The sequence below is a fragment of the Rhynchophorus ferrugineus genome, unplaced genomic scaffold, assembly GCF_030347505.1.
Source record: "Rhynchophorus ferrugineus isolate W39M unplaced genomic scaffold, kcgeb_rfMv2 rfM1, whole genome shotgun sequence".
NCBI lineage: Eukaryota > Metazoa > Arthropoda > Insecta > Coleoptera > Curculionidae > Rhynchophorus > Rhynchophorus ferrugineus.
In genome coordinates, this window is record NW_027472580.1 from 32,196,181 (window position 1) to 32,215,074 (window position 18,894).

Sequence of the window (18,894 nt, forward strand, 5' to 3'; positions counted from 1 at the left end):
ATATACAAGATTAAAATAGTTTGCAATAAAATCTCTTAGGTTCCAATAAATTTTCTAGGCTAATATGTATTATATATCACCTTGGACAAAACAAGGAACACATCAGACTCAAAGGCAAAGAACTGTTCTGTGTATTCGGAATGTATTTCAAACATGACCTAAAATAGGTCAAAACCAAAGAGATATCGGTTTATCAGTTCAATTTAAAAGACATCAAAACAACCAGTAATACATTTCTGTATCAGCAAAGTTCTTGGACTAATTAACAATGTTTATTAATTAATTAATATATCCAACGAATAACTACAAGATGATCTCGAAATTAAATAGTTCCTTTTCGCTGCTGGAGTAGTAACCTCTAATTTTCGTCGTTAGTTCAGAAACTTGACTGTATAGACCGAACTACAGTTGTCATATTTGATAAAATGTACCTCAATTTAGGTAGGTTGTTAATTTAGTTGATTCTAAAAAATAATACAACAGAACGACTAATAGTTATATCATCTTATTTTAATGTTTGTTTTAAATATTAGAGAGAAGATAATATCAGTGGATTACATGTTTGGTGTAGTGGAGACATCTCTGTGATTATATCAATGTCTTTATAGTCAAGGACATCATATTAATGTCTAAATTAATGTAATTGTAATATATCAATAAAATATATTTAAATATATTTGTTTTTTTATTTTCCCAGTAAAATTAAAAGATTTTTTTTAATTTCCGCTAAAATTTTTTAGTATACATTTTTAAAGTTCCTGCTAAAATTTTTGAAATTCCCGCTAAACATTTTTCAATTTCCCGCCGTAAGTACTGTGATACGGCGCATGCGTAAGCGCCCTCACACGGGGATTTCGAGCGTAACATAGAACCAATTTTAACATAGGAGATGTGCTTCTAAGTTTCTTTATTCTATGACTCTAATTGTCAAACTGTCAATCCGTCAAATATACACAAAATTCTTGAAAACGTTAGTGATAATAGTTAGAGCTTCAAACTTCAAACTAAAGCTTTATTGAAAATTATTATGCAATTATTTTTATATTTTAATATATAAGTGTATGTTCTTCTCGGTTTAGTTTTTGTAGGTTCTCGGTTTAGTTTTTGTAGGTTCTCGAATTAGTTTTTTGTAGTGTTTAAACCTATGAAAATATATAATATTTTATAAATCTAAACTGGTTTAGTATCGTACAAAACTCTGGATAAATAACTTTCACGTGACTGAATAGAATATAAAACGAATTTGTATATGATTTATATGTCTGGCTTTTCCACTTCATTTGATACTGCCTCACAGATTTACCGTCAAAGAATATATATACTATATAAAGGTTATCAAGAATATATAAGAATATGAAATTATATTATGTATTGTTATTTAGTATTAAACAATGTTTTACTAAAACTAAGAATCAAATATGAACAGTAATTATACTATTTAGTTTATCACGTAATTCTGATCTAGAGGATTAGTTGCTCGAGTGTTCTTTGGTTTATGAAGAGACGGAAACTCGGTATGGGTAGTAACTTATATAGTGGATATTTAAAAAAATATCGATATATCGATATATCGGAAGAAAAAAATATCGATATGTTTTTTGTAATAAGTATAAAAATATCGATATTCTAAAAAAATTTTTAGATATTTTTAAGAAAAAATAAAATTAGTGAAATATTAGCTTAAAATAATTTAAAATTAAGTACCAATTTAACAGGTTTATTAAATATTATCTTTAATTTATTCTGAAAAAATATCGAAAAATAACGGGAAAAAAATTAATATATCGATATATTGACAAAAAAATATCGATATTTTTTTCATAAAATATAGATATTTTTCTGCATCCCTAGTCCGCAGTACACCCACGACTGTGGGTGAGGTACCTTTGTATGTTGCACAAAGCATCATCATAAAGTTTTTAACCAATGAAGGCGTTAAACCATCCTAAATTTTCTCTGGTTTGAAGGCACAGTTTGTATATGCTATACTGTGTCAGAATCGAGTGTATACATGGGTCAGAGAATTGGATGTGTGAAAACGTGTCGAAAATGAATATAATTCGACGCCCACGAAGTCCCACAAATGACAACATCCGTGCTGTTCGAGAGCCTATTGAGCACCCTCCTTTAGCTCTGACTTGTCACCTTGTGATTATCTTTTTGTTTGAACCCTGGATTGAATCACTTGGAGGCAAAAGATTTGTAAGCAATGAAGAAGTATTTTTGTGAAGAAGAATTATTCAAGCTTCAAAATCGGCAACCAAACTAGGTAAAGTACGTAGGAGACTACATAGGAAAATTTTAAATGTTTAGTTTATATTTGATTCCACCTCGAACTTTTCGCCTTTGGCACTTTGGTGTATGTAATAGTTAAAGCAGGACATCACCACGATGGCTATCTTAGCTAGCTTAGTAATATGTGATTATTTAATTGTTAACTGTTGGTTCTTTTATTTTTGAAAGTATACGTAAGTGTTCCATTTTTGATGGAGAAGAATATCACAAATATTTTATGCTTAAAACACAAGATGTTTGTATATCTCTAGTAATAATACTTATTTAATGAAATCTATAGTGTATTTCAATTATAAATATAACCTCATTTATTTATTCAGTTAAAAGTTATTGAAACTAGGGTAATTTTTTCCATAAAATTTCAGATGTCATATTTACTTACGAAAGAGGAAATTTAAAAGGCAAATAAAGAAACATGTAGTTTCACCAGGATTATTCATTGGTTTCAAAAGAGGCTTGATTACTTTCTTTCCAGGGACGATATACAAATGGAATCTCCATTTCTTCACTTTCCGCTTTGGCCCATTCAACTCCATTACTATTAAATTATGTGGAACCAATCTGTTAATTTAAATTGTTAGCTAAATTTGTTTATTGAACAAATTTTTGTGAACCAGCTTGATATAACGAGATAACGAAGTAGTTTGTACAGCAGGTAAGAATATTCAACTTCAATAAAAAAGTTTGCAGAATGAAAACAAGCTAATAAATTTTGATACCGGCGTTTATTGAAGCACTTATTACCATAAACTCTTCACAATTTTGAGTCAGTCTATACAGATTTTTTTCATTTAGAACACTGCAAAACAAGAAAGTAATAAAGCAAAGAAGAATAGAATTTGAAATGCAATACGTTTTAGTTAAACAAATGAATCACGCTTCCTTTAGACTTACTTAAATCGAAGTTACTTTTTCACAACCTCACATAACCTCAATAATAAATATAATTACAAATTATGCAGAGTATACTATTCAGCATTAAAATAGAAACAAAAGAAATCGGAATATAATGTAAAAGCCTTAAATTCATTGATTAATGGTACAAAACTTATGGAAAGTAACATACGCGTGACTATTTGTCAGCAATGCTAACAGTTAAGGTTAGTCCTTTCAGTCGTAATTTGATAATCATCATAATAAAAAACGTAAAATAAGAGAGAGAAGTCTATAGACACTTTGTCGCATAATTTTAAAAACTAAATTAAAGCAACTTGGTATAAAACATGGAGTAGTAAGTCGTATTGCAAACTTTCTACTGCATGGTTATCTAAACTACTGCTCTATAGCTTACCTAATATTTATTCGCATGGAAATCCATTAGTAAGAGTAACACATTTATTCCTTCAGAAATTACCGATAGATCAATATAATAATGTTCAGAGATCACTTCTTCCCAGTTTTAGGAAGTAAAACTATTTAGTATTGGAAAATACATGCAAAAACAACCTACCAATTTTTCCTCCAAAAGAGTGTCAAAGTACCAGTGTTGAATTAACTTAGATATTAATGAATTGAATGGAATGCATCTTATAAGCCAATAAGAAATTGAGAAAATTTAATGCTTTGTAATGTTTCTGTGTGTAATTCAAAATTACTTAAGGTTAATCTTAGTATTAAACCGACAATTAGTATTAAACTAAACACTGAGGTTATATACCCTAAGAAGATTTCGAGGGATAAATCAATATATAATCTGATCCGGTATTAAAATATTTCCTGGATATATATGGCAAATTATATAATAAATTAGGCGCTTTATTACTTATCGTATGTATTAGTATTTAATATTTTAGCAAAAAATGGCAACATAATTTAATACTAAAGATGAGTAATTGTATTGACATTGATTTGACATACCAGGAAATTAATATATAGTCAATTTTCTAAGCAGGTAGTTTTAAAAAACAGTCATTAACGATTACCATTTTTTACGACTAAATTAGTCGATATTATTCTTGATAGATTAATTGGTTTTATGAAATAACACAAATCTGTAACATATTTGTACATACAATAGTCTAACAAATACAATAGTCTTAAACGGAACTGGTATCATGTTTGAAATCATGTTACCAAAATGAATGCGGAATATGTCAATTATATCTAATGCAAACTCAGCAATAAGATAAGAGTTGAGTTTTTACTAAGGCACTTTCGGTGCATCATAATTCTGATACTATATTAATTTTAAATTGGTCATTATAAAATTAATGCCATTATTCCATAACCACAGTAATAAAATCAAAAATTACTTTTCTACCACTGGATGCGAGTATGCGAAGCTTCACATATGACAGTTTTCCTAGTATATATAGACTGCAAGATGAAAATATGTTTCTTTCGGAATTGGTCTAATGATTTATGAATGACATATCTGTTATACCTTTATATATAATATACTTTTTTATGTTATTCGTGATGTTAGGGGCGAATTTTGTAATATTTTTATCTTCCTTGGTATTTTCAGAAATAAAATTTGTTACTTTTATGTTTAGAAGTAAGGTTAAGGATAACATTGAGGTAGCATGATTGTGAGTATCCATCCTGTGTCAGAACAAATAACGATAGCAACAATCTAAATTTGTCTTTGCTAATAGTATGGCATTCCTCATGAGGCAAACGGTTTTTACAGAAATGAACTGGTATCATGGAAATCTCAACTCTAAAGGACAAAACACCCAAGGCAAGGGTAACTCAAGCTCAATCAAGAATTCAAGGATGGAGCTTGGTATATAAAATCCCGACACATATCCTTGAGGAAGAAAGAAGAAACCTTCTTTCTCCAAATTTACTCGAGTAACTGTGTTGTCCACTCCAGTTTCTACTCCCGTTAATTTCTATAAGAAGATAATCGTCTATCATCTGTAGGTTTAAGAAATAGGTTTAATATTTTCACTCCAATATTATTAGGCGCCATTGTTGAACCTTAATTTAAGAAATAAAGTAAGCTTAAAAAAACAATACACAAGATCTAACAACACACTAAATAACATGTTGTATATAAATAATATTAATAGCAGTGTCTGCACATTTTAATTAATATATAGTTATATTAATTGATTTAATTAATATTGTTATTATAATAACAAATCACATATATCATAAGCTTCAAATCATATTTAAGGCAGTTTTAAATTATATATTCTGTTTTTCTCTTATTCTCAATTCTGTACAAAATTTTATACAGTAGGCGATGTTTAGTCTCTTTTACAAAACACAAACGACATCTTAAAACTCTCAAAGCATCATAAATTTTTAGCGGACCTTTATAAAAGTTGTATAAAGAAAGACCTTTTTATTGTCGATGTCCCTGATTCAGAATACTTTTTATTATTGTTATATTTGATGTAGTTATTAAATGAATGAGTTATATGAATAACATTGACACATACATGATATATATGTTTATAATAGATTTATTTCTAAGAATTATTAGTTAATTCTAATGATCTTGTAATTTAATATTTTTTTCTGAAATTTTATATATCTTACTATTTTTTTTCTGTTTACTATAATATTAATCTATACATAATATTAAGCTATAACTATCGCTTATCATTATTATTCTTTACAATTTCTCTAGCAAGACATCCATAAATCAGCAAGTCTCTTGAAATTACAAACGATATAGCTCATTTTGTCTCCTCTAAATTTTTAGAAGTTGCATATATCAATTGCAAATAGTAATAATCTTCTTTATTGTAGTCTCGTTCGTTACTATTAGTTATTTATAAGGCCTATCATCCATTTTATATGATTTACAACAGATACTGTTAGTGTGTATTAAATCATCTAGCATATAACTCTATCTATAATCACTGACAGACAAAATTTTTCAATATACATCATTTCATCCAAGTATGAGCAAATACTTTTTTCAATGCCTTGAAAATGTCTGAATTTATACTGAATTTTCAACGAGCTTCATAGCAAGGTTTACTCTTTTAAGGAAAGAAAATGGTGGTTAAATATCATCGAATTTTGCTTAAAAATGCACCAATGTTATTGTTCAAAACCATGATCACATGTTACAAAACCGGAAAAAATACTTGGAAACCTTAAAATTTTCCAGACCTTGCTCCTTCTGATTTCTGCTTGTTCTGATATATCAATCGTCTGAGCGGCGTTTCTGTTATTATGAAGATGCCAAATAGCTCTCCGATTCGTGGAGAGCTTCAAAGAAACATCGTTATTTCCAGATAGAATCCATAAATTGCCTGAATGGCAAAAGTAGCAGCTATGGACAATAATTTGAATAACTTCTCTGTAATGATTTTTCACAATAAAATTTCCAATTAATGAAAAATGCTTTAAAGCCTAATATATAGGCTAATTTATAGGCCTAATATGATTGCAATTTTTCAATGAAATGCAATGTTATCATATATAATTATATACAAGAAATAATATTTCAGGGTTGTAAGTCGGTTGAGCGAACGATATAATGTGAATCGCGGAATCTAATATGCCATTAATCTATATATATTGAAGTACTATAGTAAATATCAACATAATAATGTTGAAGCTAACGCAACATAGTGTAATTTGTATATTAAATGCTTTTTGATAAAAAAATTTAAAGAAAAATAAAACGTAGATCTTGTCTGTATTATGCTAATCTATATAATAGCCTTTATACTCTTGAGCCTCGTTTTATAAGAATTCATCGTCTGAACTTCTAGACCGCTCTTGATGTGTGAAATGTATGTTTTGCTCTAGTGCTTGTTGGAATTTTAAATTCGTAATAGAAACACGTACGAATTACTCTAGTTTCTCTCGACGCTTTATGGGCGGCAATTTTATTTGGGGACCAAAATATATAGTACTAAAATATACTGAGGAAACTTGTTCAAATACAATTTACAAAACACTTCTTCTACCTTTATTAAAATAAAGAATACCTTAAGATGGTTTATTAATATGTATAAATGTAAATACAAAAATTTAATTTTAATTTTTAATAATTTTTATAGAGCCGAATTTAATGAATAAACTGGATATTAAGGCAATCCTTTCCAAGAATAAATTTTATTGTCAGTTTTTGGGTATATTGGATAATTTTTAAAAATAAAATATTTTTCAAATGATTACTATTGCACCTAGGGCGATCCTTTATTAAATTTAATGGCGAATAAATTTCTTTATAATTTAAAAAGTATGGCTCTTTCAGCCATCTTGAAAATTTTACTAAACAGGCTGATCAGCCTGCAGTCTAAAGCCGAATAATTTGTTTGTTCATTTTTAGGAATTCCAGTTATGTGTGCTTGTTTTCATATGCTCCATTAGAAAAAAATGTCCTAATATTGCAGCCGTATGATTGCATTTATAGGGTTCAAGTTCAAGCAAGTTCCCCGAGCTGCATGCGTGGGAGATGTTTAAGCTGGAATACTGAAATTTTGTCGTATCCAGATGCCTTTTTGATGTAAGATTGTTTATTAACTTTCTCAATTGATTAACTTCATCAGTATTTGTGGAGAAGTTAAATGTTCTTTAAGAAAGTTTGTAATGAATCTATTCAAACATGTTTATATGTGATGGGAAAGATCTAAAAGGAGGGAAAACGGTTACCACATGAATCGACAAAAAGACCATTCAGCATCGAAGATTTGTTTCTTACCAGGGACAAAGGAAGATAATTCTGTAGTGTATTGTGACTGGTTATAAAAGAAGATTTACAACGACAATCTCAAATGAAAAAATTAATTACTTATAATATAGTGCGAAAACTAAGATAAATACAAGATTTCCAAAACAACGTTATGAGAAGTATTGTAGTTACACTCAGCTACTACAGGACTGATTGCTTGCACCGAGATCTTCAGATATGAACTATCATCCAGAATATCAACCGGATTACATGGAAATATTAGGATAGACTCCATTCTCATATCAATATTGAAGTAATATAACTCTCGAATAACTCCAGAACAGGACACTCGTTCAAAAGAATCAAACCATTTGATCTTGTGGAGTGTAGTGTAGTAAGGTGCATTTAATAGAACAGTGGCAGTGTCAATACATAAACATTATTACACCAGACACTAAAACAGGGCCGATGGATCTTCCTAGATATACATTAGAAATTACGTTATTGTAAAGACAAATACTAGATTAGTAGGCAAGGGCTAGAAATAACGCAATAAATAAATTTCAAAATAAAATTATCATAAAATAAACCAATCAAGAAAGCCTATTTAATGTGAAAAAATTATCAAAATATGTCCAAGCAGCTAATAAAAACTATAATACTTTAATAGCTTTTGAAATGTTAGTGTCATTACCATTTACTAAAAATATACTAAAGAATTAGTTGAAATATAGTACGTAGGGAAGCTATTACAAATATTGTTTTTGTTTATATGTTGCTATGCTTTAATATAACCAATAAATAACCAATAATACGAGTGGTATAACCGAAATTATAAAAATCGTTATTCATCCGCAAAACTTATCGAACCCTTATCAAACGGAACCGAAACTTCAAACTCTGGAAACTTAAAATAAGCGAGAGCTTAGAACTTTTAATCTCGATGGGGCACCACAACACGTAATTCGTTCGGTAAAGTCGTGTAAAACCCGAAAGTGACAAAGCCGACTGTGAATACCTAATGGGGTCAGCAGCTTAGAAGGGTATATATTACCGATCTCGAGTAGAATCGAAAATTTGAAAGCCTTTTTATGTTTGCCGGGTAATAGACGTACTTGAGACCGTGGCACTGATGATTTTTTTCTGCGTTCGCGTGGTTATGTCGCAGTATATTTTTTAATCTCGATATGAAACATGAAGGTCAGCTAGGGATTAATATGTCACCGTGGAATATTAAAGGTTATGAGGCAATAAACGCAATGTTTCTTGTTATGAATTTAATATTTATAATAACCGGTCAATTGAAAATTCCCCGGCCTACCATAGTAAAACACATTTCTTCGGCAAAATTAGTTTTTTTTTTATTCAACATAATTCCCTTCAAGGGTGATACACTGATTATAGCGACCCTCCAATTGTTAGATACCATTTTTGAAGTATGATTTGTCCTTTGCTTTAAAATAGGTCTCAATATCGTCGATCACCTCTTCATTCGACGAAAATGTCTTCTCAGCGAGCATTCTTTTGAGATCTGAGAACAGGAAATAGTCGCTGGGGGTAAATCTGGAGAATATGGTGGATGAGGAAGCAATTCGAAGCCCAATTCATCTATTTTTGTCAGCGCTTTCACTGATTTGTGATACCGTGCATTTTCTTGGTTAAGCAGCACTTTCTTTCTCTGAAAATGCCTCCGTTTGTCAGTAATTTCGTGCCTCAAACGGTCCAATAAAGCTATGTAATAGTCACCGTTGATGGTACTTCCTTTTTCAAGGTACTCAATCAGAATTATTCAATTGCGCATCCCAAAATACAGACGCCATAACCTTGCCAGCCGACTTGCAGATGACTGTCGATTGGACTTTAGAGGGAAATGATGGGGGCCATGTTTCATCCATTGTCACATATCGATGCAAAAACTGGTGTTTATTACGCTTGATTATCTTCAAACACTACTCCGAATCATCAACTCGTCGTTGTTTTTGGTCAAAAGTGAGCTCGCGCGGCACCCATTTTACACAGAGCTTTTCCATACCCAAATATTCGTGAATCATATGAGGTACATACTCACTGGATATCTTTAGAGTGTCTGCTATTCAATGAATTTCAATTTACGGCCATTCAAAATAATGGTTTGGATTTTTTTACTGTTTTCGTCGGTAACAACCTCTTTTGGACGTCCACTGCGTTTATCGTCGTCGGTGCTCCTTTTCCCACGTCGAAACTTAGCATACCAATCCTTGATGGTTGATTTTCCTGGCGCAGTGTCCCGAAACTCGGCATCAGGCCAAGTTTTTGCTACAACTGTAGGTTTTCCCTTCAAAATGCAATGTTTTATCAACACATGAAATTTTGTTCTTTTTCTATTATTCACATACTAATGATTTAACAGCTGTCAAATTTATACACGCACCTTTTGAGGGTTAGAGCTAACAAAAAAACATATGGATTTAATTTTAGTAGCAGCATCTATGTGTCAGGCCGAGGACTTTTCAATTGACCTGTTATGTCTATCGATAAATATGATTGAATAAATAATTTTGAAACTATGTCTATTTTGAAAATGATTTTGGTTTCATAAGATTATTATTTCGGATATAAATCTTTGCCACAAAAAAACTAGTTTATTGGAATATATGACATTCAATATGCACTAAGAAATCATTTTATACTTAACCTTTACATTCAATCGTTATTACAAGTAGCATATATAATATTCTAGATACTTTTAAAATGCATTAAATGTTAAAGAGTATTAGAAGATTTACTACGAAATAATTAATTAACAATATCTAAAACATTAAAACACAAAAAAACGGGTTGCTATTTGTTTCAAAACTGATTGATAGATTATGAATTAATTGCTACCCTATCCAGAATATCTCAACTCTGCAGTAAGCTGTGAAATCATGTTCTGTTATTTTGTTAGTGTTAGTTATTCTCATCATCCACTAGTCGATAACGCTGCTAACCTCGAATGATTTAATAAAATAATTATAACAAAATCTTATACGATTACTTGTAGATAGCACAGTGAAACTTAAAAGTTAGGATAGTAATTTAATTAGTAGAGTACATAATAATATTTGGTATAAATATTAATAATAAGATATTTAATAAATAATTCCTCAACTGACACCAGACATCTCCAGATATAGAAGGTAATATTTTTTTTAAATATTTTTTCTAAAGATTTATTTAATATGAATTTTGATAATAATTATTAATATGAATTTTAAGACATCTAAATGATTACATATTATATGTTTATAAATATTTAGATACACTGTATAAATTTGACTTTTTGCGGACCCTTTAAAAATAACACCAGACATTTCTCCAGAGATAAAAGGTACAATTTTTCTTTCATATTTCTAAAATTACAAACCGCAAACTCTAACGTTCACTGGGGATTCTTTTGCTTATTTCGTTTCATTTTACCCACTTTTCATAATCGTGCAATTTATTGCGTGTTTTTTTTATATCGAGGTTTACTTAATATTTCGTTTTTATTTTTCGTGGGTAATTTGCTTATTGTGGCGGAAAATATAATTTATTATCTTATGGAGAGCTTAGAAATACTTCAAAATAGTACTGCAATTAGTTTAATATTAGTGTGGAGTTAGGATGGTGTTTGGTCATTTCGAAAATATATACGTAGAGTCTAGAAACATAGAGACGAATTACTTATATATTGCCACTGTACATTCATTTTGATATTTATGTTTTATCGCATGTTATATCTTTGTAGCAATATTTGATTTATTGTTAGGCAACGTTCTATATACAAAACATGTCGAATTGCCAAATCTCACTTTGTAACGTTATATGTTCTAAAATTCAAGCGAAGAAAAAAAAACAAAATAAAAGGTGCAGATAAACATTTAAAGAAATTAAAACACTTTATATTTTTTGTAATATTACATTAATTTACTCTAATTCTACTTTACTAAGAAAGTGCACCATACGATTTTGTAAAAAGAACAAGCAGTTGTTAATATAAAAAATAGTCTATTAATAAAAACACTTTAGTAGTAACAAGAGCTAACTTGAAATGCTTGATAAATATAATAAAGAAAATTAGCAACACCCTCACAATATCATATAACATTTCATATAACATGAAAGCTACATTATTTTCATATTTTTAAGATCCTGAAGGATAATTTCTATTGAATTTGAGAAACAATTTGAAAAAATAAATAGTTACTGTCACTGACCTATATTATTTAAACGGTTAAACTTTGGTTAAGAGTCTCATTTATATTAATTAATATATATGTAGTTTAGTTGTGATTTTAGAAATATTACAATTTAATATATAAAAAAAATTTCAGATTGTGTAAATTTTTAATTTGGAAGTTATTTTGATATAGAAATAGACTAGAAATGTTAGTATACTGATCTAACATTCCTTAAATAAATTTTTAGGGGGGCATCTTTACAACGAAAATTTATTTACTTGAGTTAATTATAGTGGGATTTCGGTTACTAGTTTAAATAAAAACGCTATACAATTTCTCTTTTTGTAACTCTTTGGCATGTATTTTGTAACGATTTTAATGGGACTTTTCTATAATACTGTGCGATATTGTAAATTACTTTTTTGTTGCAGGTTTAGGCTTCGTTCATTTTACTGGTAATTGTTATATTAATTATTTTGGACGCTGTCCTATTTTCAGATAACTACCCATAAGTAACTAATACACTTTAGAAAAATATGCAATGAAAACAAAAATGTTACTATTTCAATTATCAAGTTTCAACTTCGTGGTTGCTTGTATTTTGAGTATTGGGAATACAGATCCGTATCTTCGCTAACCAGTAACTATTAGTAAACTATTATTAATTAATTAAAAAGTGGTTTCTACTGATGTGTATAAATAATTTAAGGCTGTTAATTATAACGGTGCTATACATGGGTAATATTATTGCTTAGGTTTCACTACTGAACAATCTAGATACCCTAAATTCTCTGTAGGATAGGTAACATCTGCAAGTATGTATTGCCATCGTCAGGAAAAGCAGTCATTTTAAGATACCTAATTCACGCCTGTTTGAGACTGAATCATGTTCTGGTATATTTTGAGATGTCACAAAATTTAATATTAAAAAGTTGTCAAACAGGCAGAACAAGTCGGTTCTTACGAGCCTATTCCGCTGTGACCTTCGAAATTAAAATTATTAGAGAAACTGTATATGAGCAGTTTTAACGCATTAAGCATTTATAAAAATACCAGATTTCCAGTTTGGATGTCGACCATTCAACAATCGATGAAGTGAATAGACAAACACAAAATACCTGGATGTCCCAGAAGCTTTTGACTTGCTATTAATCTAAAAGATAGGCAAATTGTTTTCGTGGAATTAGTGTCAACTGATGGAGTCATATATTTTCGAAAGAAAATGTAGAATCTCCATGAAAGGTTATTCTTAACACTTTAACCTATTTCGGGTGGAGCTTCTCAGGGTAATATCAGACCATTCCTGTATCTGCTCTACACTGCTGATACCCCAACAATGCAGGAAACAGTACATGGATTATTAAAACACAATTATTATGTCAAAAGTTTTTTGTCTAAAGTTGTAGAAAAAGTACAAGTGGCAGTCAGCAATATCTATGAATGGACCAGACTGAATAAACAGCTTAATAGCTCCAAATATGTTCATGTTAATTTCGCGCTATCACACCAACGTTGAAACTATACAATACAGCTACTATGTAAGAGATAGGAATTCAGACGATTGAAGCGAACCAAACCAACCACACGAATTTGTGGTTTGGTTCGCTTCAATGTGTTCAATTCACCGTGTAAGTGTTACTCTTAAATCTAGCCTAAGTAGTTTAGATCCAGATCTTATCTTGCTTTTATATAGATGCTGGTACAACAGAATAGTAGTAATAAATTAGCTTGTAAATTAAGATTGTACTAAGCATATCTAAGGCAATATGTAATTAATATAAAAATTTATAATAATTATTCATATAACTATGACCTAATAATTATAACGTAACACGCACAGCTTCAGCTAAATAAAAAAATACAATAAAGGATTTAATTTTCATCTTAATGGATATTGAAATTTAAGTCCCCCGCTACATGACGGAACATTTTTATATCTGTTTAACTTCCTTCTAAATTAATAGGCCATTCTTCCGGCTATTACATTCCTCTAAAACTGTCGTGAACGATATTTTTCGACAACTTAATTTTGAGAGGTAGATCGAAATTACTTAAGTTCCATTAAACTTTCGCCATTCCCTTTCACAAAGAACCCTTTCCCTTTCGTTCTAATCTGAATAAGAACGGAGCGTCCGTGGAAGTGAGTTTCATATTTTATTTTCCAGCGAATTGAGTATTTATTGTTTTTGTTTGGGCCAAAGTTTCCTGAAACATCCCTTTATTCCCGTAATTTGCGTTGTAGAGTTGTTTTTGTCGTGCAAATCCGCCGGTTCGAAGCGTTAATATCCTGGATCTTACAAACGGTGTGGTTTTGAGGAAGATAGTTTAATATAGAACAGTAAATATTTATACAATGTTTATTTCTTTAACATTGATTCTAAAGCGGATATCTTAGCAAATTTAAGTTATTTTCTGGAGTACTCTTCTCGGCATTGTCCGGTGTGGTCTCTGCTCTGCGATTTCAGACATCTTACGCGTAGCAGATTATCGTTGCGAGAGTTGATCGATTGGTCGTTCCTAGTTCGGTTACTGTACCTGGTGAAGTTAGGATTTCTGTATTGGGCGTGAAGGTACTCTAAAATAAAGAAATTGACTTTTTATCTTATATATTTTGTAAGATTGGGTCTCGTAATTAATCCATAGTGTTCATCTAAATATGGTGCTTAAAATATTGTTCCATTATACACCCATTTCACATATCTTATGTGGTTACAGGTTAAATATCGCAGAATTGTAGTTTTTTGAATATATCGGATTTTGTGAAGAAAAGTGTTTTTTTTTGTGAAGAATTTTGAATTGTTTTTCGTTTAATTTATGCTCGAAGCTGAATTTGTAAAGTAGAAAGTGGGAATTATGACCTGCTGCAATGACAAGCAACAAAGACAAAGTAATGGGTAGCAACAGACTATTCAAAATAACATAAGTGTTTCCCTTCGTACCCTGTTGGATCATGTAGGATTTAAGTGATGTAAAGATAACCCATGAAGGGGTTTAATGGAGTTTCTATATATTTCTTTTAAAAGAATACAATTTTTGAAAACCGAAACTCCAAAAAGAAGAATTATTATATTAATTTGTATATTCAGAAACTTGGATATTTCAAAATGGTACATTGGATCACTCATGGCAAGATAAATATGGTGTAAGGACATCAAAAATTGATGGAAAACGGTAAATGTTGAAATAACTATCTAGAAGGTTTTGTTAGTCATAACATTTGTTAATAACTTATTGCGGAGATATAGTTCTTGATGCTGTAAACAGGAATGTTTATATCCTGGTACAGAAATATTGTTTTCCTCTAATAATTTGTCCCTGCAGTGGTCTGAAAACCAGATTTTAAAGAACTTGGACGTAACATCAGTTATTGTTATGGACGATCCATTATATCATAGTACACTGGTGCAGAAGGAATGGCTTAAAGTACATCATTAAAATCAGTTTTAAAGAAACCATGTTAAAGAATGAACTATTTTAAATTGTTACTTGGTAAATATAAATAAAATATTTAGTAGCATTTTATGTAATTTACTTTTTTTACTTTTTAGAAATATGTCTGAGAAAAGGTACATGGTAAATTGCTGAACGTTATTGCCTCAGATTATTACGACTTCCTTCCTGCATATTTAATACAATTGAGTTGATATGGGCTGTTGAAAAGAATTATTACAATAAAGATTCAGGTCGAGAAGGGTATTCAAACCAGAACAGTCTGGATATGTATCAGACACAATGAAGAAGAAATTGACGATTCGAAATAGGCACCTTAGTTAATCACTTGGGTATTGATTTTGAAAATGGCAGTGATTGAATAAAACTTTATGAAAATTGGTTGATGATCCAATGCAAAGAATTACCAAGACCGGCTGTTGAAGTAGGAAAGAAGTAAAGGTCAGTATATAATTAATATACCTTAATTATACGAAATTGTATTATAGAGTGTAAAATCTTTTTCTGTATATGTGTTATTGTTCAGAATATACATGAACGTATGGTTAAAATGTATTAGCAGATAAATAATACTAACTATCTTGCAGATATGGCAAACACATTAAGGAGAATACAGTGATTAAATATAGTTATCATGAAATATGTATACAGGTACTAATACAACACACTAAGGAGAGATACAGTAATATCAAAATGACTTTACAAGGAAACATTGCATGGAAGGAAACTATTAGTATATAATATATATGGAATTATTGTGGCTGTATAATTAATTTCGGTTTAAAGTTCTTTGATAATATGGGTGTTAGATATATTATAATGTTAAAATAAAATATATTAGATAACATTTTTGTTCCATTATTTTACTTATATATATATATATATATATATATATATATATATATATATATATATATATATATATATATATATATATATATATATATATATATATATATAATTTACTCTTGCTAATCTCTTTTAGTGGTGTAAAGGCCTGTTAAAATATTGTTGTTGTGTTATTTCGGCAGGATGAATAAATTCGTATTGAAAAACAGTAAAAAATCTCATTAAGTACATTTTTGTAACACATTATTATTGAACTGTTAAAAAAATATTCATGTAATATTTCTCTGATTGAAATGACCATAGCACTAGAATGTATGTAATATAGAATTTTGATAATATTAAAATGATTGATTTTTGCTGAAATATTTTATTATTATTGCTATAATTTTTGTGAATATATATGGTCTAAAATATAAAATCTGAACAGGATAACTTTAATAAATATAATTACTAGGCTAATTACTTGCCAGACACCCATAAATGCATAGTAGTAGTTAAAATGACTTAATAGGTTTCTTAATTTGAAACTTTAACGGTATGTACATTAACTAAGTTTATATTTTATTCAGGATAATATATAAATATAATATATTTAAATAAAAAATAATATGTTTTAGAACAAATTATATGTATATAAATATATGAATATATATTTCAGCAATACTTGACTACCTATAAATTTGGAACACATCGTTGATCTCAATACATCTATTGAAACTTCATAACGAGCTCATTTTTTTAACGAGAAATATGTTCAGAAATTGTAAATTAGGAACAATATTTCAGATAAACTTTATATATATCTAACAGTTAGCCTTAGTGAAATACCTTTGTCTCTTTGGACTCCTTTAATGGGATTGTTAGAAATATGAGACCGAACCTTCATGGAGAAATTAATGCGTTAGAGCGTTCTAAAACTGAAGTCAAATTATTATTTAGATGTTCAAGAATTTATATAGATAATAGTTTACATTAAGTGAGTGTTTTATTTCGATTCTATTATGTAATTATGTGTGAATCAGAAGGTTGAAGTTGATATTTTAATTATTCTATATAATACACTTTTGCATTTGATTGAAAAGTCAATGTTTGTCAAAATACTGACATTATAAGGAAAGGAAGTTTAAAAGACAAGGTAATGTAATAAATAGCCATAATTTGGATGTGGATAATGCGTATACGCAAAGCAAATGCTATATTTTGTTTACAATAGAGGAAAAACAACTTAAAAAATATTTCAGTTTGATTCCATCGAATTATTTCCTCATTCATATTATGAGATTAATAGATCCGTTATTTTCGTGTATTGATTTTAGGAACCCCCCTTAGATTTTAGTATTAAGGCAATGCTATAATCTAACTACTAATTAGTGTCAGTAATTACAATCTATTTATTTACAAAAATTACTGATATTTTATTGAGAATTTGTTTTATTCTTTTCTCTTCTATAACAAAGACTGAAAATGTGTATGTAGCAATATATGGCTATTTATAATTAATGGTTATTTAAATATTGCATAACATATTATTTAATGTACGGTATTGATTATTCATTAATGATAAATAATTGACATTGGTTTTATAAGGAACATTTTGTAAGTTATGTTTATATTATTATGCTCAATAACATCCGAATTTATCGAATAATAATAATATATATATATATATATATTTTTTTTTTATTATTGTTCGATAGCTTATGCAAACTAATTTACCTGCCCTAGTTACACTAGCATGTCCTATATTTTCACTTCCAAATATTTCAACAAAATTAAAACAAGCCAAGATAATCAAGAAATATTTTATAATTTGTGTTGCGAACATATCGCCTGTTTGAACATTTATGTACTAGCTATTAGATAACGTGTTTTCGTCTTATATTGACTTGACCTTTCACAGCAATTAATTTTTTAAATAACATTGAACAATTCGAATGATGTTGTTGGGATGAATTAAACATATTTGCATAGATTTGTTGATTTTTGTTAATGAACACGCTCTTAATCAAGCAATATTTTTCTAACGTTTCTACTTTTAAGGATATGAAAATATATAATTTCACCGCCGAATGACTCAGTGAATTAATATTTTAAAGTTATTGAACCAGGAAGCTGTTAAAAATAAGGCTTATGTTAAACATATGGACATAGCATCATTTTACTTTATAATTTTTCTGTTGAATAAACTGTTATGTCGTACATTCAATTCAATAATTTAAGTCCGTATAATTTTAAAGATAAAACTATTAATCTCTTAATATATACAATTTATCAAAAACTGTTTTCTGCCTCTGAGTGAGTCCCCGAAAGCTACTCAGGGTCTTGTCATGAAAAGAATAGGCCCATGACACTGTCCGTGTATTAATGAAAAACAATAGATTTTTTCGTAAAATGTAATTTTACGTTGGGTTAGTTGTAAATTCTATCCCGTTAAACAGTCACGGCAATCTTAATAAACATATATGCATTCTTCACGTGATGACAATATGTGATCTTTAACCTATAGCTGGTCCCCAGCGAGAGTGTCTACTT

At 29.3% G+C, this 18,894-nt stretch overlaps 1 long non-coding RNA gene across 1 annotated transcript; it reads right to left on the minus strand.

The window, feature by feature from the left end:
* Positions 1-14,406: 14,406 nt before the first annotated feature.
* On the minus strand, positions 14,407-18,220 carry LOC143196296 (uncharacterized). The gene is made up of 2 exons (XR_013005730.1): positions 18,079-18,220; positions 14,407-14,638 (listed from the first exon to the last, which is right to left on the minus strand). It is a non-coding gene; the product is annotated as an uncharacterized LOC143196296 (long non-coding RNA).
* Positions 18,221-18,894: the final 674 nt, after the last annotated feature.